The sequence below is a fragment of the Molothrus aeneus genome, chromosome 14 (assembly GCF_037042795.1).
Source record: "Molothrus aeneus isolate 106 chromosome 14, BPBGC_Maene_1.0, whole genome shotgun sequence".
Lineage (NCBI taxonomy): Eukaryota > Metazoa > Chordata > Aves > Passeriformes > Icteridae > Molothrus > Molothrus aeneus.
In genome coordinates this window covers 405,621-427,097 of record NC_089659.1, presented here as the reverse complement: position 1 = coordinate 427,097, position 21,477 = coordinate 405,621, and the positions used below count along the sequence as shown (strand labels likewise).

General features: G+C 51.5%; 1 protein-coding gene across 1 annotated transcript in view; it reads right to left on the bottom strand.

Moving 5' to 3' along the window:
- Positions 1-21,477, bottom strand: part of MID2 (midline 2) — a 63,223-nt gene that overhangs the window by 21,401 nt on the left and 20,345 nt on the right. The gene's annotated exons all lie outside the window — the stretch shown is intronic.

The following is a 21,477-nucleotide window of genomic DNA, read 5'->3' as shown; positions in this document are numbered from 1 at the left end:
TTCTGGGTGTTAACAATTTCAGAGACACAGCATTGCCAGTTCCACGTGCTCTGCTAACGGGAATGCTTTACAACAAAGCACTTGCTACTTGTTGCAGCGCTTGTCAGGAAATGATATCCTATTAATATTTTAAACTCCAGGGCTGGAAGAGGGTCCCTGAGGTGGTTCATTTATCTGCATGTAGGAACTGCAGTCTGAGGCTTTCATCTGACTCCAGCAGGCCCATAAACACGGCCCCTCTCCGTACACATGGGTAATTGGGGGCTACTGAGCCAGAAGAACTTGAATTACAGGCACAGAGCACAGGCAGAGCACTCATTCCTGAAAAACCACTGGCTCCTAAAATATCCCAAGCTCGTTTGCAACCCTGAAAATTGCTGGCCAAGGGCAAGCAAGGCAGAATACAGGAACAGGCTGGAGAAATGGAATAAAACCCAGAGAGCCTTGGTTATGCCAGAAGGGTTTGCAGAGTGGGGCTGTATGGACAATGGAAAAGCCAGCTGCTCCCACCCCCCTCTCCTCATAACCCAATATTATAAACATCATTTCACTACAGCAATGAACATTTCACTTGCTAATTACCTCCCTCATCACCAGTGTGGCTGCACTGAGGTTGCAGCTTTGAACTTGCACCGATCTGCTTTAATCTTCCAGGCTGTGATGGAGGGCAGGGCGGGGGGCTGGGGTACAGCTTTGAAGCACGCGTGCCCACACCCCATTTGCAGCATCCCAAGTTTTCTAGGGGATGGCATCACTCCTCTCATCCACAAACACACACAAAGCCCGTCCCTGAGCACCAATCCCTTCATCACACATCCTCTGTGCAATGCTGAGGCAATCAGAGGTGCTATACTGGTGTCAGCCATGGTTCCACAGCCCTTTGCTGCTCCCCTGCCCCTCAGTGCACCCACAGACCCTCGCTGCCAACCCCTCTGCTTCTCAGGAAAACATAGACGGAATGTTTCCATCTGTTTGATGTGCTGAAATTAATAAAATGGGCTTGAAGCCTGGATCACACCAGCTGGTTATTTTGTAGTATATATAAATTGCAGCAATTACAGGGGTTGGGTTTTAATTGCTTTATAAAATGCCCGTCATTTCCCCAAACCTCCACCTTCTCTCCTGAAATACCAATAGGTGATTTCTCTACAACTGGGGAGACAAGTGAGAAAAAGTGATAAAAGGCCTTGAGCAGGAGTCACTGGTGCTGAAAGGGGAGGAGGGCCTGGGTCACCCAAGGACAGCAGGACCAGAGAAGGAAGTGCCCAGGCACCTTGGGACAGGGGCTGAGCCTCCCCCATGCTGAGTGTCAAGGACCCACAGGATCAAACCCTCCCACAACTCCAGCAGAGCAGCTCAGCACCTGCACCCCTTTACTTGCCAGTCACCAGATACAGAATAAATCCATTCCCACTCCACCAAAGGAGAGTAATCACACAGCACTGACCTGCAAGTACCAGTGCTCATGTTTCTTCAGTTATGGGCACAATGGGACACAACTCTTTTTCCTCCAACTAAAGATTTATTTCTCTGTTAGAAGAATCCATCAAGGTTGCAGGCTCAAGACAACTTCAGGAAGTATAAATACATGGTGTCCTCCTGGTCCCTGTTCTTCATCGAACACAACCTTGCCTGTGCCTGGTCACAGTTGCCCTCCATGGCCGGTTCCCAGCCCATCCACCAGTCTGGCAGCTGGTTCACTCTGAGAAATGCTGTCAGCCTTGTGGCTTTAACCAGCTGAGAGATGGAACAGAGCAGGCTCTGAGCCCCAAACAGGTGGCCAAAGAACAGGCTCCCCACATGTCACACAGACCTGAGGGGAGTCCAAGTCCCCAGGGGTTTGGGCCATGCAAGCCTCAGATCTCCAGTGGCATGAACTTGTGGGTGTGGGATGGGAGGACCTGGAGAACCCTGGAGCTGGGGAAAGCCCTAGGAATGCAGGGGTGGTGGGTGTCTGCTCCATCCCTCAGCACGGCTCTGAGGGGTGAGAGATTCAGCCTGGCACAATGGCAGGGAGGGTGTCTTTTGGCTCTGCCTTACCCCAGAGAGGTTTCTGCATTTATCTTCATGGGAAGGCAGCCAAAACTGGAGAGTGATACTTCCAGTGATTTACTCAGGGCTTTTCTCATTGCCTCTGTTCATCTACAATCACTTCCAGTAATGGAGGTGAATCCCTGCCCCGATCCTCCTGCGCACCACAAACACATATCATGTGTGCATCCACAAACCATGTGCAGGCACACAGGCACCAAGTCAAACCCACCTCAAAATGCATGCCAAAGTGTCAGGAAAACCAGCTCCTGGAAGCCACCAGTATTCCCCAGCCTCACCTGGACAGGGCAGGGAATGAGCCCTCGCAGCGGCCATCGGGATGGCTGCCACGCTGGGGATGCACAGTCAAGCCCTCGGGGCTGAGGATGTGCTGCCAGGTCCCAGCACGGGGCACGATTCCTGCTGCATGTCCTCTGACTTGTTTTGGAGCAGCACAGGGAAGCCAGATGTCACCAGGACATTGCCCAGAGCATCAGGAGTCTGCCATGGAGCTCCGGAGGGAGTTGCTCACTTTTTAAAACCCCAACGTTGTTGATAGCATGAGACATTTGTAATCGCATTGGAGCTGTGGGAACCTCCACCCATGTCCCTGTTCCTGGCCAAAACACTGCTCTGCACTGAGCTCCTGCCCCAGGCACCCACTGTAGGGATGATGGAACTGATGTGGTTTGTCTCAGGAATGCTGGGATAGCTTTCTGGGAAGCAGCAGCTGGACAGGGTAATCTGCAGGTAGCTCCCACCAGGGTCATTCCAACCCCATCTGCTCTGGGGGGATTTTGGAGCAGGACAGTGACAGTGGGGTTGGTACAGCATCCTCTCACTCCACTGGCAGCTGCCTCTGCACTGCCAAACTAAAATCACAGAAGTTTGGAAGGGACCATAGAGCTCATATCATAGAACCCCATCTTCCACTGTCCCAGAGTGCTCCAAGCTCTGTCCAACCTGGCCTTAGACACTTCCAAGGCACTGACAGCACTGCACAGATCAGGCTCCTCTCAGTGGCCACAGCAGGTCCAGAGCCTGGCATTGCTCCTGCGCCAGCGGATGCTCCCACTCCCACCTCCCATGGCTGCACAGAGGGCTCACCACAGCACTGCTCACTGCCAGCCCTGGCAGCAGCACATCCAGGTGATTCAAACTGGAAGAGGGGAAATTTAGGTTGGATACATGGAAGACATTCTTCCCTGGGAGGGTGGGCAGGCCCTGGCACAGGGTGCCCAGAGCAGCTGTGGCTGCCTCTGGATCCCTGGTAGTGTGCAAGGCCAGGTTGGACAGGGCTTGGAGCAACCTGGGATAGTGGAAGGTGTCCCTGCTCAGGAAAAGGGGTATAACAAGATAAGCTTAAAGTCTCCTTTAAGCCAAATCATTCTGTGATTCCACAATTCTATGTTTAGTTAAATTCCCACCACCAAGAAAAAAAAAAAAAAGAAAAAAACTTTGGGGAAAAATATGCAAAGCCAGTCAGCTACCAGGCTTTAGTCAGAGAATGTCCCTAGACAATGGCACAAGTGACAAAGGGACAGGACTGGGCTGCCATGTGTGACATTAATGCATTTTAAGTCACTTTGGAGCCAAACAGACTGAGTAAGAGCTGAAACTTCTGCCAGCATTTGGGGCTGCTGTCACCCACTGGCAGAGCTGACCTAGAAACCAAGTGGCTCTGCACAGCATGGGGGTGGGGGGGCTCTGATGGTGCTGAAGAGTCAAGAGCCAGAGCCTGAGCCAGGCAAAGGGACTCTGGCAGTGACCCTGGCATGGAGGGGATGGGGACCAGGGGGATGCACTCGACCAACACACACCTGAGGGTGCGGTGACTAGCCCCATGTCCCCTGATCAGTGTGAGCAATAAAAAAGCAGTTCCAAATCCATTAATCAGGTTTAATCCCTGATGATCTATTAGGCTTAAACCCTGACTTGCTCTTTCTACGCTCACCTTCAGTTGGGAAGCAGCTCTGGAGGGAAGCTCCCTGTGGGGAGCAGGGCTGGGGATGCAGGTGGCACATGGGTAGGTTTGTCACAGCAAGGGCTCCCAGCCACATGCACCATGAGACCTATGGCAGGAGTCACCCATGCTACCTGGGCACACAGTGCTCCAGCCATGTCCCCAGTGCCCAGCTTGGGGGTGGCCCCAGCCTCTTCACCTCACAGAAAGCACAGGGTAATCCCAGCCTGGCAAGACCTAAGGCTAGATCCTGCCCACAGTGGGGTAAATCCACCACTTCAGTGCCCACAGTGGGGTAAATCCACCACTTCAGTGGCCACACTCCAATTTGTAAATGGGATGAAAGAAAGGAAGGAACTGTCAAGAGCCCACAGGAGCAGCTGTGCTGGGCTGGGCAGGGACTATGGGGGCAGGCAGGCAGGTGGGATCCATGCTCCTCCACACAGCATTCCTGCGTGGGCTGCACCAGTACAAACTTGTGTTTCCTTGGGAATTTAAATTGAGAGAAAAACTCGAGCAAACAGGGTGAGCTGAGTATGGGATTTGCAGGCGCTGCACGTGCTGCTGCCGAATCAGCACATCCTGGATTTGTGTCTTGTCGGCTCTTCTGCAGCATCTTCTCTTGGGCTGAGCCAACCAGCATAGCCCAAACCTGCCTGGTTTTGGGGAGCAAAACCAGCTTGTGCCACCACATGAGCTAAAAGCACACTCCGAATCTGTCATGCAGCTGCCTCACCTATGGGGAGGTGTCACTCATACCCACACTCCCATGGGAAACCATTACCAGCACACACATCTGTGGCAGCTCCAGCATTTAATTATGCCTGCAGAGATCCTCCCTTTCTAGGGTACATCTCAGCTGAAGAAATGAGAGGGACAGAAATGGCTACAGGTAAAACTTGCTCCATCACCTGCTGATGGAATGACCTAGGGTCCCGCTCACCTCCTCCCAGTGCCTCACTCTTTGGCCTCTGTTACCCAGGAATATGACCAAATGTTCCTGCTCCTATGACAACCTGAGGGCCAGGGAGTGCTGCTAGTTCTCCTGTAAATCAAAGTATCCTGGGGAAAAGTCACAAGGGGGAAAAGTCACACAAATTACTTTAATGGTGTTGTTTCTCCAAAGTCGCTGATTAGTTACAGACTTGGTCTGAGCATTGTTTTGGCAAGGTTTGTGTCTGGCTGCCTGGTGCAGCTCCAGGGTGCACATTCCCTGTTCCTTGTTTACCCCTGTCCCTGTGCAACTTAACAGCAGCAGGGGCTTCGGTTCCAAAAATATTCCTTCAGGCAAAATACCGGAAGAGCCCGAACACCTGGAAGTCCTTGGAACGGCTGTCCTCCTCAAGGCAGGGACAAGAGAAATGGCTGTGGTGGGAGAGAATCCCTGCTGCTGGAGCTTGGCCACGCATGCACATCTTCCGTGGAAGGAGCTGCTCCTCATGTCTCCCATGGAACCAGCTACTCCTCGGCACCCACACCAGGCTCTGGTGGCAATCAGCACACACAGGTAACCAGGGGATGCCAAACCACAGCGGAAATGCAAGGAGCAGATGCATTTCATTACCTCAGTGCTGGGTAGCACAGACACACGGGGACACTGCTCCTTTAGGCTCAGCTCATCCCAGCAGGCAGGGCTGCCTGCCCCAGTGTATCAGAGGGCTTTGTGCACACGCAGTTTATCACAAGGCTGTGTTTTTATGGTCTGTCTCCCAGCAGGAGGCTCCAGCATGTCTGTCAAAGTGTGTCACCCCTACACAGGAATTCTACTTCTCAAAACAGGCAGAGGATGAACAACACTTGGCATAATAACACACTGATGTTCTTAGCATTCCCAGCTGCAAGGCCACTGAGCAAAAGTATTCCTCCTCACCAAATCTTCTGGTTTTAACCCCTTCCTCCCAAAAGCTGTTTTCCTGGCTATGAGAAAAAGGATGGGAATAAGGCAGCTGACAACTTTCCTGTTAGGGGGTGACCAGACCTTCTCCTACATCCTAAGTGTGCAGCTCCACCCAAAAGTCAGCACAAGGCAGAAGCCTGGCAAAGCACAGCACATTTCTGCAGTTCTTGGAACTGGAAGAAAAAACCAGGAGCTGCCCAAAGACAAGTTCAGCTTCCACGCTTCCACCAAATACACTTATAGCAAAGGCTGGTTCCTTTCATTCCTGTGACAGGGCACAGCACAGCAACTTTTGGGTGTTCCCTCTCCTGCATCCTTCCTTATCAACCAAGACATTTTGGGACAGATGTTGGCACCCACTTCCAGGCCATGGAGAGGCAGGACATGTGTCAGGTCAGCCCCTGGGCCCCAGCCCCCCCAGCAGTCAGAGGGCACATGTGAGGCCCACGGCTGCTGGAGCACCAGGCATCCCCACCAGCCCAGGGTGAGGAACTCCTGTGAACAAGCAAGGTGGCAGCAGCTCTCACAGGACACCCAACAGACTGAAGAGGACATTTTAATGCCACCCTGCACTGCCTGCTGCTTTGATGGGTATGATGGGGCCAGCAGCACCCAAGGCAGCTGTTTGCATCTGGGCAGGTCCCCCAGTTCCCCAAGCATTCACCAGAATCAGTGAATCCTAGAATGGTTTGGGTTGGGAGGGACCTTAAAGCTGATCCAGTTCCACCCCCTGCCATGGACAGGGACACCTTCCACTAGACCAGGCTGGTCTAAGCCCCTGGCCTTGAACACTTCCAGGGATGGGGCAGCCTCTGGGCATCACAGAGGTTCATCCTGGCAGAAACGTGTATGGCTGATCCTGGCAGAAACGTGTATGGTGATCCTTCAATCTCTCCAAAGCCATTCTTCTCCGCTTTGCGTATTATCCTGGTTTTCTGTACCATTACAGAAGTATTGAAAATGGTTTAAATATTTTATTAAATTCGTCCTCACTGTGACAAGCCAGTTTTTTTTCCTGAAGTCATCTAAGCATGATCTGCTTGTCGGAGCTGTCCTAGTTAAACACCAAGATTTTACTCCCCAGTTCAGGCCGTGTGTTTTTCAGCTTAAAAGAATTTGATTTCAGACATCTTATTAAATGTGCTACATTTGCTATAAAAAAATCCCAAACTACAGTGAGCCTGGAGCATATTTGTGCATTTCCCACTATTTTTATTTATTCCTTTAAAAAGACAGAGTAGAAGGAAAAGATTTCCAGTGCTCCAAGCAATGCCTTTTTCCAGGAATTTTTCTCCAGTGAGTAATTCCTGGTTCCTTCCAAACCAGGAGTTATAGAGGGATCATTTTCTGATGCTCTGCTGTAGGAACCACCACAGCTGCACAGCCCAAGGGAACAGTTCCCCATTTCCCCTCTCTGAGTTCACTGCAGGATGGGTGATGGTGAGCAAAAGAAGCCAGTGCTGGCAGCAGCCCCAGAGCTCCCCACCAGCTGTGGTCTCCCCAGCTGGCCCCAGAAAACCCCAGAGCTCAGTTTGGTAGGAACTCAGGAAGCAGCTCTGTTGTCCCCAATGGAGCTGAATGTCACTGGAATTCCTGCTTCCCTGAAAAATCCCTTCTGTCAGAAAAGTAAACCATTAACAATGATCCTATTTTATTCTCCCACAGTGATGAGACCACAAAAATAGAGGAAAGAGAGAAAAAAACTGAAAGGAGACGCTGCAGATGTCCACCTGCTCCTTCAGTCTCAACCATCCAGCCTTCCATCCTCTCAGGTTTCTGTCTCTCCTGTGCAGCAAAAGGGACTCATTTGTCACCCCCTTGGGTCACTGTGGCCTTGGGGATGATGCCCAAAGCCCTCCCTGGGCAGGGGGATCGCTCTGTGGAGGCTGCAAGGGAGCAAGTTCCTTCTACCTCTTGGGGTTCCTGCTGCTGGAGCTGTAGGATCCAAGTGCTGGCAGCAGTGCAGATCCTTTCCAAGATCCTCAGTGTCCTAAGGACACCCAGGTGAACAAATCCCTGCTGCACATCCTGCCAGATCTGGGGTCTGCAAGACCCCCAAGGGTGGATGGCTCACAGGGTCCCATTGCCAGAGAGCTCCAGCAGCAGCACTTCAGGGAGAGCAGCCCAGCAAGCCCCAGAGCAAGGTCAAGCAGGAGTCACCCACAACCCTGGGAGGACAGAGATTTCAAAGGACAGGCACAACCCACAGCCTGAAACACAGAGCAACAGTCTCAGGCACGGGGAAGGACTAGGAGCCAGAACACACCATGTGCCTGGAAGGGCTGTCAGAAGGCAGAGGGATAACCAGAGGACAAACCAACAACAACGCAGCTCAAGGAGAGATCAGACCATGAGACATCTTGAGAGCCCCACATTTGAGGATTGACTGTCAGGCATAAGCCAGCACCCTGGCACTGCTGGCTCTGAAGGCAAAGTGAACAAAACCCTTTCAAAGTATAAAAGACAGAAAATGCTTCATGCCATAAATATGTATATCCTCTTGGAAGAGCCAACTGGTGGAAAGAAGATGCATCTTTTGAATGAGTTCTATGAATACATGGTAGGCAAAGAACACCATCAAAGTTTTCCTCAAAAGAGACGAGTGGAGAGGAAAGGAGAGGAGGGTAGGGGAGGGAAGAGGAGGGCAGGTAAAAGGAAGGAAGGACAGGGCAGGGAAAGGCAGGGCAGGGCAAGACACTAACTCCAGTGAACAGCAGTCTCCAGGGGTGCTCTAAGGACACTGCAATCACGTTAACTGCTCTTGCTGCAGGTAACTGTCTGGCTGGGAAGAGCCCTTTGGAATACTCTCAGGGTGTGTGAGAATTCAGAGATGGAATTTCCAGGGAAAAAGCCTGACACATACTGATGTGAGGTACACAGGTGTGTCTGAATAGCAGGAGATTCAGTGTCACCAACAATTACTAAAGGCAGAAGAGGATAAACTGCCTGAAAGAGCATCACTTTTTCCATTAAAATTTCCTCCTCATCCTCTGGGGTTCCATGTGTGATTCACAACCAGGAGTTTCATTAGGCAAAGTCCTGTGATATGGGACGTGTTCTCAGGAGCCATGGAACCATCCCGTGGGCACCTGTGACACTGGCTCAGAGCGTGGCTGGGGTTCCACAGGGTCCAACAGCCTTTCCAAGCAGCTATATAATCTCAGGGGCACAAACACCCATCTGAGGCAGCTAAAGGAAATCTGGGATTTGGCAAGTCATTTATGCAAATTCCTCTCCACACTTAATAAACATCCAAGCTTCTGTGGCAGAAATTAAAAGATGCAATTCAAAGGGAATACACTGAGCAGGGAGTTTAGTGCTAGAGAGAAAATCATGGAAGATTCATACATTCCCAAAGAACATCTGGTTCCATTCAACATCAAAAAAGCTACTTTGCGATTTTCACCAGATAATGGGCTTATCAAAGATTTACTAATCACTTCATTCAATTCCTATCTCACCTCCCAAACTAAATTAGCAAAATTTAAGCAAAAAGTAAGGAAGAATTCTGAAAAAGGTACCTGCTCCCCACCTCCTCACTATCTGGGCTGCACATCAAGATTGAGATCTGGCTGCTCCCAAACTGAACGGGAAACACATAAAGTGGCTGAATTCACGCCTAATTCACACCTAAACATCAGGAAGAAATGGTTTGAATTACAAATACAAAATTAGCCGAGTGAAGCTAAAGCTCCTGCATTTTAAATTACGGCAGGAGTCAGAGGAGATCACTCTACAGAGATCAGCCAGACCTGGCACCAGAGGTCGGTGACAAGTGACAGGGGTGACACCAAGCCTGACTTGTGCTGTGAGCATTCCACAGGATTCAGCTTCACTGAGCCAAAATACTGCAGAATACAGTTTTAATCTAAAATGTTACACTGCAGAACAAGCTTTAATCTAAAATATTAATTGGCAATAAATGCATAAATTATGCCTGCAAATGGTTCAGGCTCCAGCTCGCCTGTTTGTCCCAGCCTGAGGTTTGTTTGGTGTCTCGTCCTCCTCATGCTTCTACTGCCTTTATCAGCACCTCATTGTTACCTGCCATGGCACTGGCACCCAGCTCCTGTCCCTATGGATTACTTCTCAGTTCCTCCATCTGGGAGCTGGATACAGGCAGAGCCTGAAATCAGACAATCCATGCTGGAAGGGATGAGAGCTGGAAGTGCACGGGGAATGAGGGCTAAGGAGGAGGAGGAGAAAGACGAAGAGGTTGTGCTGAGTGACAATGTCCAAGGATGGGGGGGGAACCATCTGATAGGAAAATCTCAGTAAGAAACCCAAAGGGAAGAAGACCACCCTGCCTACATTCATCTCTGAGGCTGAGACCCATCTTGGGGCTGTGACACCCATCTGTGGGCTACAACAGCCACCTCTGGGCTGTGACAGCATTTCCGGGGCTGAAACACACTGTCTGGAAGATGTGACACCCATCTCTGGGCTGAAACACCATCTCCAGGGCTGTGATAGCCATCCCATCTCTGGGATGCATCCCACTCGCAGGAACTGAGTTGGGCAGCCACAAGTACCAGAACCACCTGCCCCAGGGAGCCCCCTCCCAGCATGACACAGGGCAAGTGAGTCATTGCCAGGACTCCTGAATATCACCTCCTCAGCCCCCTTTTTCACAGCCTCCCCCCTCGCCCCCATCAGGGGCTTGTGCTGGAAAGGGGCCCTGAGCTGGCTGCCAGCGCCTGAGAACAGAACACAGAGCCCGCACTCGGGAGCCTTCCCTCTCCCAGCATGCCCTGAAAATTCATCTTCCAGCTCCGATGATCAAACAAGCTGATCAAATGCTCCAGCAGCTGGGTTTTAATTCCCTGTTGATGCAGCTCCTGCGCACACTCAGGAGCCTTCCCCGTTCCTTCCCCCACCTCTGCAGCAGCAGGTGGAGGAGCGGGAGCCACCGGACAGGTGAGGCAGAGCAGCAGCAGGAGAATGTCAGGAATCACACACATCTCCTCACCTGTCCCAAATCAAAGAATTGCTCTCAGGTTAAAACGTTTTCCAGGCAAAATACCAGAGAAGCTCCTGCAGATGCCAGAGCAAAGATATACTTGCTTTATTTTAGCGGGCAGGATCTTCCAAGGATTGCCTCCCTTCTGAGGGAGAGTCTGATGGACAGGAAACCCCCAAAACAGGGAAGATTTCCCAGAGAAACATCCCTTGCATTTGGTGGCATCACTCTCAAAAGCTTGGGCACGTGGGGACAGTTTGCTAATGAGGATTGCAGTGATTAGGAGCATCAAATTATCTTCTGCAGCACACAACAAACAATGCTAATGGTGGGATAATGTCAGGCAGAATCACAGTGGATTGGAACAGCACTGATAGCACATGTTAAGCAGACATATAATTACCACTGTGGCGCCTCGATAATATTAATAACGCTCCTAATTAGACCGATATAAATAGCAAGATTAATTGCCACAAAACTTCAGTGTCAGGGTTGAAAGGCAGCTGCAAACCTTGCTCTTGTGTGAGCACTCAGGCACCGGGGCCATAAGAGAGAGCACCCAGCACCGATGGTACCAGAGTACCATGGTACTCCTCCCCATGGAGGGAGCTGGCATGAGGCAGGCAGCAGCAGCAGGAAGACACAGCCCAGCACTGAGCAATACAAAGTCCTCCCCATCCCAAAGATGCCTGAACACTCCAAGGACAGCCAGGATGATCCTGGAGCATGTCCCCACGCAGCCCTGGCAACCTTATTTTTTTCTGGATTGACAAGGGAACAGCCTGTCTGAAGGAAATAACCTGCCACTTTCCCTTAATACCTTGGGGAATAGACAAAGGGGAATAGCATTGGGAGCCATTGATGAGTGTTCTTCCATGGGGCCTTGCTATGTTCCTGCCCAAGTGAGCAAGAAGACCCCCCCCCCCCCCCCCCCAAAAGGATGGTTTAGAAACCCACATCCCACTGCTGGGAAAGGCACAGGACAGGAGTAAATGAGGACAATTAAGCCCAATGAGCCCCTTGGCAGACCTCCTCTCTCACCTACAGTTATCTCCTGCTGTGAGAGGCTGGCATGGAGCAGCATCAGGCATAGGCTGGAGGGTGACACCACAACCTGGGTCTCCCTTCCCTGCCTCCCCTGGAAGAAGAACAAATTTGGATGGAAAAAGCTGGCCAGAAGGGGTGGGTCCCTTCCAACACAGGATATTGTGTGATCCTATGAAGCATAAACCCCATGGAGACTGCTGCATAAATAACCTCCTCCCAAACTGTTGCTTTGGGTGGGACATACCTGCACTGAACCAACTTTTCCACCTTCTCAGCAGCAGCACAGTGTGAGAGCTGCCGGGGGCACGTTCATCCCCACGCTCAGCCGGGCCATCCCACATTTCCCGGGGAACCTGCCCTGAGTTTCTCCCTGGCTGGCTGCGAGCCACGCCGAGGGGAGTGGGAGCTGCTTGGCTGGGTGAGCTCTGTGGGTGCTCCAGGCTCCCTGCCCCAGCACCTGGCTGCGGGGGCAGCAGGCAGCATCCTGGGAACGCGGGGAGCTGGCACAGGGAGCACTCCCTGCTCCTGGCCCAGCCATGCCCAGGCGGGCAGGGCTCCGTGTGGGCGCTGCCAAAGCATGCAGGAGGATGCAAACCCCTGGGTTTCTCTGAGAAGTAGAACCAACACACCAACAACTGCCTGGGATGGGGCTTATTTTGGCTGATTTGTTGCTTATGTAAAGCCACGGTGAGACTGTTTAAACCAGCGCTGGAGATGCTGAGATAGATGTACTCGGTACAAACTGAGCCTCAGGGTGAATGTGCCAATGCTGGAGAAGGCTTTAACCCCTTGTGCACACGCAAGCAGAGAGTCCCAGTCCTTCTGCCTTTATCCCTATGCTCTTTTACTTCTGGAAAAGTAAACAAAATGCCTAAACCTACCAAAAAGTCACCAAAACCATCACCAAGCAGTGGCACACATAGCATTTTTGGAGTTTCTTCTGTGGCCAGAGCCTTGGCGCTGCCTGGGGACTCCTTTTGCCTCTGCAATGCACGTGGTGCTAGAGGAGACTTGACAGAGATGTGGAAGGGACACTGAATTTCCAAAGCCTTTGTATCCCAGAGTCCCACCAGACCACGTGGCACTGTGGCTGCCACAGAAATCCTGGGCCAGCAAAGCCTGTGCACTTCCCCCTGCACAGCCAGGGCACCACTGGTGACCCTGATGGGTTGAGGCCCACACCAGCCCGGAGGTCCCAGCCCATGGCCTCCTCCAGCACATCCCAACACGCTCCTGGGCTGCCAGTGCCAGCTTATCCAGCAGATCTTGGGCACCAGCCCCATGGATTACTCAAGCTCCAATATCTTACGGCAATGGGCACGAGAGAAAATGCCTGAACAGGTTTTCCCTCCTGGAGCACACAGCCCTGCCTTGGGCGCCTTGGGGCGCTGCTGGCAGGTGCCCCAAGGCAGCAGCTCTGGGCAGTGCAGAGGGAGCCCGTGTGCCCAGCCTGCCTTCAGCTAGCCCTGCTGCCCCTCCTTGCCCCCCAAAACCATGACCACATGCCAGCCAGTGGCACCAAGCACCCCAGGAGCTCCCTACCCCGTGCCATGGCGCTGCCCAAGCCTCTCTACAGAGTACCTTCAGGAACTAGACCGGGAACCAACCCAAGGCAGACTTTTCCAAAAGTTACAACATCTGGGAAGTGCGGAGGGGAGGGACCACTGGAGCCTTCGTGCTGAGCACAGGGTAAGTGTTCATGCCAAAACCTGCTCCAGCTGCTTCAAACTTGGCTAAAGCTGCACCCAGCGAAGTGCAAAACTCCCATCAGCCCTTGCTCACTTTTCCAGAAAAAGCCCATCAATTTCTGATAAAAGGAAAGTCTCCTTCCCTCCTCTGCACCAGAAAGGAAACAGATCTGCTCTATGATACAGCCAGTAAAGGGGAGCCTCAACATTGTAGGTAGGACCCCAGGGCCACCCATGGACCCTCAGGTGGGTTGATAAGGGGGCAGCATCGCTGTCACCCCCTCCTCACAATTGCAACCATCTCCACATGCACAAGGTTTCCCAGTGTGGACCAAGAGCATCCAGCTGTTTCCCTGAGAGAGACCTGGGTCAGGCTGGAGCCACCATCACTGGCATGCAGCAGCAAGACAAGGGCTCTGGAGGGGGAGGCAGCAGCCCCCAGGCAGCCCCTGCCCACCAACCCTGGCTGCCCAGCACAGGCCTTCCATTCCATCCCAGTGAGTCAGACAGAGCCTGAGGGACTCATGAGGCTGGCTGGAAAATCCCAGAGTTTCAGAAAATAAACAAACACCTTGTGGGTTTGCTTTGTTTTTGGGGTTTTTTTGGGGTTTTTTTTGGTTGTTGTTTTTTTGAGTTTTGTTTTGTGGGTTTTTTTGTTTTTTGTTTTTGTTTTTTTTTCCCAAGCCTTTGGAGTGGATTTGAGTCAAGGTTTGAGCTTCTCTCCAAAGTCTCAGCATAACATACCAGCCCTGGGATGCTTGATTTGACATGATTTTCATTTCACATCCCCTCTCCTCCCAAAGCAGGGGCTTCCCAAATCCCCTGAATAGCTGGGATGGAGCCTGAACCAGAGGCACCCTTCAGCCCAGTAAGTCCCACTGGGGCCTGGCTTGGTGGGCAGCAGACCAGCATCACCAGCACAGGGAGCTGCACAGAGCATCCCAGCTCCTTGGGGTCTTGGCCTGACTCCCAACTCCCAACGGGAGAGAGAGTCTGGGAACCCCAAAGGTCTCTGCAGCAGCCCCCTATGAAGTCCAGCAGTGGAGCAACACCTCAGGAAGACTATGCACATGGAAGGAACAACAGGAACTCCCACATCCAGGAAAATCGGAGCCTCACCTCTTTGTATCCTTTGCCACCACATCAGGAGCTCAGCTGCACCAGCCAAAACATTTGGGCCATTCTCTGCAGCAAATCCTGAGTTATTATAATGAAAGGCTAACACAGGAATCCTGCTCCCTGCCTGCTCCCAACCCCTTCCCTGCCCACTGCTGGCCCCATCTGGCTCCAGCAGCCCCTTTCCTGCTCATCCACCAATGGGTCTAAAGACTATTTCAGCATTGAACAGTGTCAAAGCACAAGAGTAACCCTCCCACACTGGGAGACCCCAGCCTTGAGGGTCACTCACTGAACCTTGATCTAATTTGCTTTTCCTCCCTTTCTTCCCCCCATTAGTCCCCTCATCTTTCTTTAGAGACTATCTTTGCCAATGGGAACTTTTTGTTCCCTCTGACGCCACAGATTTATGTGCTGGCAGGGCTGCTGTGAGCAACAGCTTCCATGAGAGGCCTCAGCCTGGGCTCTGGAACAGTCCCATTAGAACTGAACTTCTATTTTTCGTTCATGATCTTTTACAACAGATAAAAAGTAGCTTTTGAGCACTAAATAACTCACCACAGATCATACTAGAGGTGTGCAGGATCCCTTCACTAACCCAAGGTTACACGAAGCTCAGCCGTGGGCAATTTGGACAATAAACTCCCTGGCTGGGCATGACTTGGATTTAAATTATTCCCAAACCGTCACGTTTATTACTCTCTATTCTCCTTAATTTTCCCCGCTCTGCCTGTGCCTCAGCCCAGCAGTGAATGGAGCTCAGTGCCAGGGCTGCCTCTCAGGCGGGACCCCCAGGCATCCCCTGTTCTGCTCTGCTCACACCCAGTTTGGATGAAGGGATGGGAAACCCCCCAGCCTGACCCCTGCAGCCCAGCCGAGGGGAGGTGGGGCTGGAGAACAGCCCCTCCTACCTTCCTGCTGCCCAGAATGGGAAGGGTGTGGTTACCCCATCGGCTTCCCATGTCTCTTTCTCAAGGCTGTGGTCCCGTATAGTAAGGGCTTTGTCCCTGCTGCTGCGTTAGAACCATAGAATGGTTTGGGAAGGCATGGGTTAGTGATGAACAAGGTGATGGTGCTGATGGTTGGACTGGATCTTAAAGGTCTTTTCCAACTTTAAGGACTCCATGTTTCAGTGTCTCAAACCCTGCACTCAGAGTTTTGACCCAAACCCCCGCTCACCCCATGCCCCTCAGAATGGAGCTGTCACCCAGGAGCTGCCCATGCATTGCATTAATTAATCCTGAGGAGAATATAAAATAACTCAGCATCAGTCTGAGGCACAACCCCCATCTGGCACGGCCTCCGACCAGAACCCAGAAACAAAGCAAGAGAGAATCGAAAAAAAAAGGAAAAGAAAAAGTGGGAAGAAAATGGATTAAACTCCAGAGTTCAGGGAGTGACATGCTTAATTGCTAATGTGGCTTTGGGATTATTCTTTTTTAAGACTTTTTTACCAGCCCAGCTGGTGTCATTCTCTAATACCCAGCAAGCAGCAAACAGATTGTGGGAGATGAGTTGTGCTCTCGCTGCGCTTTCTGCTAATAAACAAACAAATAAATAAATAAATAAATAAATAAATGTAGATCAAAGGAGTGAAACAAACCCCTTCTGGTAATTTTTTTCCCTTCTGTTTCCCAACTGGTCCCAAACATATTTCCTGCTGGGACTGACAAGGAACACTGTGAAATTCAGAATCACAGCTTTAAGAACCAAGTGGCATCAGATGAAACAGAAATGCTAGATTTAAAGAAGAGATGAAGGGGTTGAGCAAACACAGTCTTGGGCAGAGGCCTGGCCTTCCCAAGGCAGGGGCATTAAAAAGGGTGAAGGGAGTCCCTGCTATGGATGGAGGCCTTGGCCTCCCTGGGACCAGCCCCAGGCTGTGCCACCCTCCTTCACCCTCTTCCCAGTCCTAAACTTTAATATCGATTTTTTTCCAGTTGCCACACTATCACTGTGTGGGAAGGGAAACAAGAAATTTCCCTCTCATTTCATCAGGAAAACAGATAAAAATGAGCTCAAGACAATAATTTCTCTTCTTCCAGAGCATAACAACTATGCTACACCTGAGGTAGATTGCAGGGCTTAGAGATGGTGATGGGGAGAAGGAGGAACAGAGATGCCCAAAACCTCCAAAACCACTGGCTTCCATGGGGATGAACTGCTGGGAATGCTGCCTGCAGGGTGGCTTCCCCTGAGGGGTGCTTGGGAGATGTGTCCAAGGAAAGACCAAACATAGAGAAGACCAAGAAACAAATAACCGGCACTTTATCTCCAGTGGAAGCACCAGCCAAAGGACCAACACCAGATTCCTCTTTGAGCACTGCTCTGGTCCCCAGCAACTGGCACTCAGCAAGCTCAGCACGGCCTGTGGGCATGCTCCTAGGGGAAGGGAGAGGGCATTCCCAAGGGAAGTGCTCTGGCCCCTTGGGTGGAGAAGCTGGCACATCGAAGCTCACACATGGGACTGGGCAAACTATGCACAGTGGGAGACTTCAGGCTCGCACACATCACCTGTAGCCTGGCTCTGCTAAAAATTCACCCTTTCATCTCGTCACTTGTAAGATTAAAGCAAAACCCCAGGACTCCTCCAGCAGCAATGGAATAGCACCGGCCCCCTCCGAGCCTGTGGCACTGTGAAGTGACCCACAGCAGCTGTGAATCCCCCCTGCAGCTGATGCACTGTTCAGAGCTGGCACTCCAAAGGCGCAGGAAGCCCAGGAGCATCCCATGAGCAATCTGCCCCTGGGATGGCATCAAAGCAGGGGCTTGCCAAGGCCCACAGCAGTGTGATGCCATGTGGAAGCCACACCGCAGATACACACAGGCTGTGGGAGTGGGCAGAGCCTGACCTTGCCTGGTGAGAGGACACTGCATGCCATGCCATGCTCTGTTCCACGGACCCTGGAGATGGGCTGAGTCCTTAGTTTATTCAGTTTGCCTGTTTCCCACCACTTCCAGAGCCTCCTGAGCTGGAGGGTAGGAATTACAACCCCTTAGCTTTTGCCAGTAGATTGATGCTTCCCAAGGGGCTGGGGAAGAGATGCCACTGCATCCTTTTCTCCAGCCCTGCCACTGGAGGACAATACCTCATGGTCCCTGTACTGGTGCCTGAGAGTCTCTGGGAGGAGAATGCAATGAAAGCCACAACACACGTCTCACCTCCATCTCTGCAATGCATAAATAACCTGCTCTGTCCTCACCTGGCACATTCCAAACAAAACCAGTGAGTTTATGTTGCAAACAGCATTCCTAAAACACATTCCTAAACCCCCCCTGCTCCAGCTGCTTTCTCCTTAACACCCTCTCTAAGCATCCTTCCATTTTTCAGCCTTGCGTGGCTTCCTGCTGGATCTGACTGTCAGGAGACTGCTAACAAAGCCACGGCTGTTGGAAGCAGATGTAAATTCAGACTCTCCTGCCTTTAACCTAGTCATTAGTCTCCTAGAACATCAGCATTCTTGACTGCACCATGGGCTCACAGCTTCCCAACATCCTGGCCCAGCTTTATGCCTGCAGATGCCATCAGGGAATAGCCAGCTTTCAATTTCTGCACCCAATAAACTCACAATCCTCCATCCAGTGTTAATAAAAAATGGTTCTGTGCACCAGTTATCCAGGAAAAACACCATTTTGAGAAGTATGGAAATACTCAGGGTGAGTTATTTTGAGATGAAACTTTACAAACACACTTCAGAAAGAGGTATGGGTTTTGTCAGGCGTCATGCTGCAGCTCCATTACCCCTGAACCATTTGGAAACCTCTCCTTCTCCATAGTACAGGGAGAGCTTCAGGCAGGACACGGCTCCTTCCTTGGCAGGCCAAAGAATGGACTTGTTTTTTTCATGTTTTCCATTATAGGCTGGATTTTTATGGATCACTCTACCACAAGCATCTGACTCTAGCCAGGACACAAAGCTGCAGTGAGCACATCCATCAGGCTCTCTTGTCTCTCGACCTTTAGTTTCCAATAACCATCATCACAAAAATAAACAAACAAAGCCAAAGAACTCATGCTGAAAGACAACCCGTGCGTGTTTTCTTTTGGATACCGGATGTCTGGTTCCCAAAAGCCCTTTGGAGAAACAAGGGAGGAATCTGGATTTATCATTCTGGCACATCCTGCATGACACACACCTTATTCCACATTATTTGCTGAGCTTATCCCATAAACCAGAGATGTGCACAAGAACACAAAGGGGTTCAGCTGGCTCACAAGTATTTGGCTGCATATCGTGATGATTTTGAACACTAAAATGCCCAAATCTCAGCCTTTTACAAGCAGATGTGAATGCTTGGAAAAGTTGGAGTGCTCAGAATGGGCTCAAAAAGGGCCATGCTCAGAGGAGATGGCAGGGTGCATGGGATAGCTGTTGGATAAATCTACATCCTGCTTTCTCAGGAGTTAAAGGTGTTTCCTGCTGGGACATCCCACCCAATTCCCTGGCCACTGTGGCTGCTTGCACCTCTGGCCATGGGGCAGGAGCGCGTCCTGCCCTCGGCTGCCCAGGTTTCTCTATCCTGGAAAACATTTGATGAAGCCCCACATGCAAAGAGCTGATGGAGGTAGAGCCAAGGGGAGCTCACACCAGTGGTAGTGTTTGATATCCCTCCCAAGAACACTGCTAGACGTGTTCCCATCAAAGCAAAATACTCTCCCAAACCAACCAAGCGAAGGGAAGGCAAGCAGCGGGACCAGGAAATGCCTAATCCCTGCCATAGAGACTAAGATGATTGGAAATATCCCCGCTCCTCATACCTGAGACTCTGTTTGCTCCATGCAGCAGAGCCAAGGACATTGACCTATGCCCCAAAGGGCCTGGCTCCCACAGACACTGTGAAGACCCAAAGACAGCCCTAGTCCTGCTGTGCATGACCAGAGCCCAGCACAGGGGACAGGCAGCTCAGGGGCACTGAGTGCCTCTTTAGAGTAACAAGTCAGCAGGAACTCACACGGCACCATTCCAGTGCTGCCACCCAGCCTGGCTGCACAGCCTCCTCTTCCACCTCCTGACAAAATGCTCTACCTCACACGTACAGACTTTATATGCTCCCATTGAACATCAAACAGCATGGCAGGGGCATGACACCCTGCAAGAACAGGGCTCCCCAGCTGCTCCAGCCCTCCTATGACCACCCAGCCAAGAGCTCAGAAGCAGTATCAGAGGTGCAAGAACTTGTTCATCTGGAAGCCAGCTCAGAAAATTTTGGGGACACACCTCTTCTTTCCTCATCACAGACCTACCTGTTTGTTGATAGAGATCAAACCCAGATGGGCTGATCTGCTGCTGCTCACAGAATCCTTTGGGGTGGAAAAGACCTTTGAGGTCAAATGAAAGGTCACAGCTGCCATGGGGAGGAGAATCTGTCAGCTCTGGGGGATGTGCCCAGCTCCACAGTAGCCAACAATCACTTTTCAGCAAGAGGATGGTTTCCCTGGAGGTGCTGAAAGCACAAAGCAGGAGCTGGGACACTCAGAAGAACCAGCCTACAGCTCATAAGGTAACCCCACCTCCTCCTTCTCAAGGTCCTTGAGATCAATCTCCACTCCTGACACAGGAGGATTTATCAGCAGATGTGCTGCTACTGCATATTGATTTCTACAAAAAGGCACATCAAACTACTTCAATTGGATATTCCAAGCTGTTTTTTTTTAAAAAAAACAACACATCAGCTGTCAAGGTAAAATCACTTAATTACACCTGTCAGGTGTTTCATAGGCTAATGTGATAATAATAGCAATATTCAGTATCAAAGAGCAAGGTTTTGAGCCTTCTGAGAAATTCATCTGACACTCAACTGCACGTAGCCGACCTTCCAAATTACTCAAAGCCACTGAACGTTGCTGGGACCCATTTTTCAGGGACACACATGCCAGGAATCACCAAACAGAGCCTGAGAAGAGCCAGCATCACCCCCAGCACTCAGCCAGCAGCATCAGCTGAGCTCTGCTCATTCCCACTCTTGAATATTCATTGTGCCCAAATGCAATATATCCTGAATATTAAACAAGAGCTACTCAGGGCAAGAATATCAATCCCTCGGCAAAGTTGCTGGGTGTTTGGGGAATGGAGGGCTGCCAGCTATGGGGAGAGGGACAGCATTGCTGCTTCTCCATCTCCCAGGGAGGTGGTGCAGGGGGAGGAGCACTGGTGGCCTCGCAGCAGCCACCGTGCACGCAGCCCAGGAGGGGCAAGGGCACACAGCCCCGGGCACAGCCCTGCAGCCCAGGAGGGGCAAGGGCACACAGCCCCGGGCACAGCCCTGCAGCCCAGGAGGGGCAAGGGCACACAGCCCCAGGCACAGCTCACTGACCCAACCCTGCAGTCCAGTGCTGCTCTCAGGCCAGCACTGCTGCCCAGCCTTCAAGTAGGGCTACGCTCTCCAAAACTGCTGGCCATGCCTTTTTTAAAAGCAAAAATAGACTTTGTTTCCCCCAAATCAGGTGTTCACAGGGTGGCACCTTCCAACATAAGCAGCTTGTGACCCCTGGTCCCATCTCACTGAGCTCTGCCCAGCACAGTCTGCCTTCAGGTAGGGCTTGTCACTGACATGGCTGAAGTGCCCGGAGCAGAAAGAGGGAAAAAACCCAAATAAAATATAAAATGCAGCAGCTGTAAGCTCTCCAGAAATGCAGCCACTGGATGGGGAAGGATGGAGACTCGCACCCTCCACAGTCCCTCTGTGCAAGAGGGTCACCTGAAAGGGAGGCCTTTCTGAACAGCTCAACAACCTACAGAAGGGAAAAGCAGACAGGCAACCACACCCTGCTGCA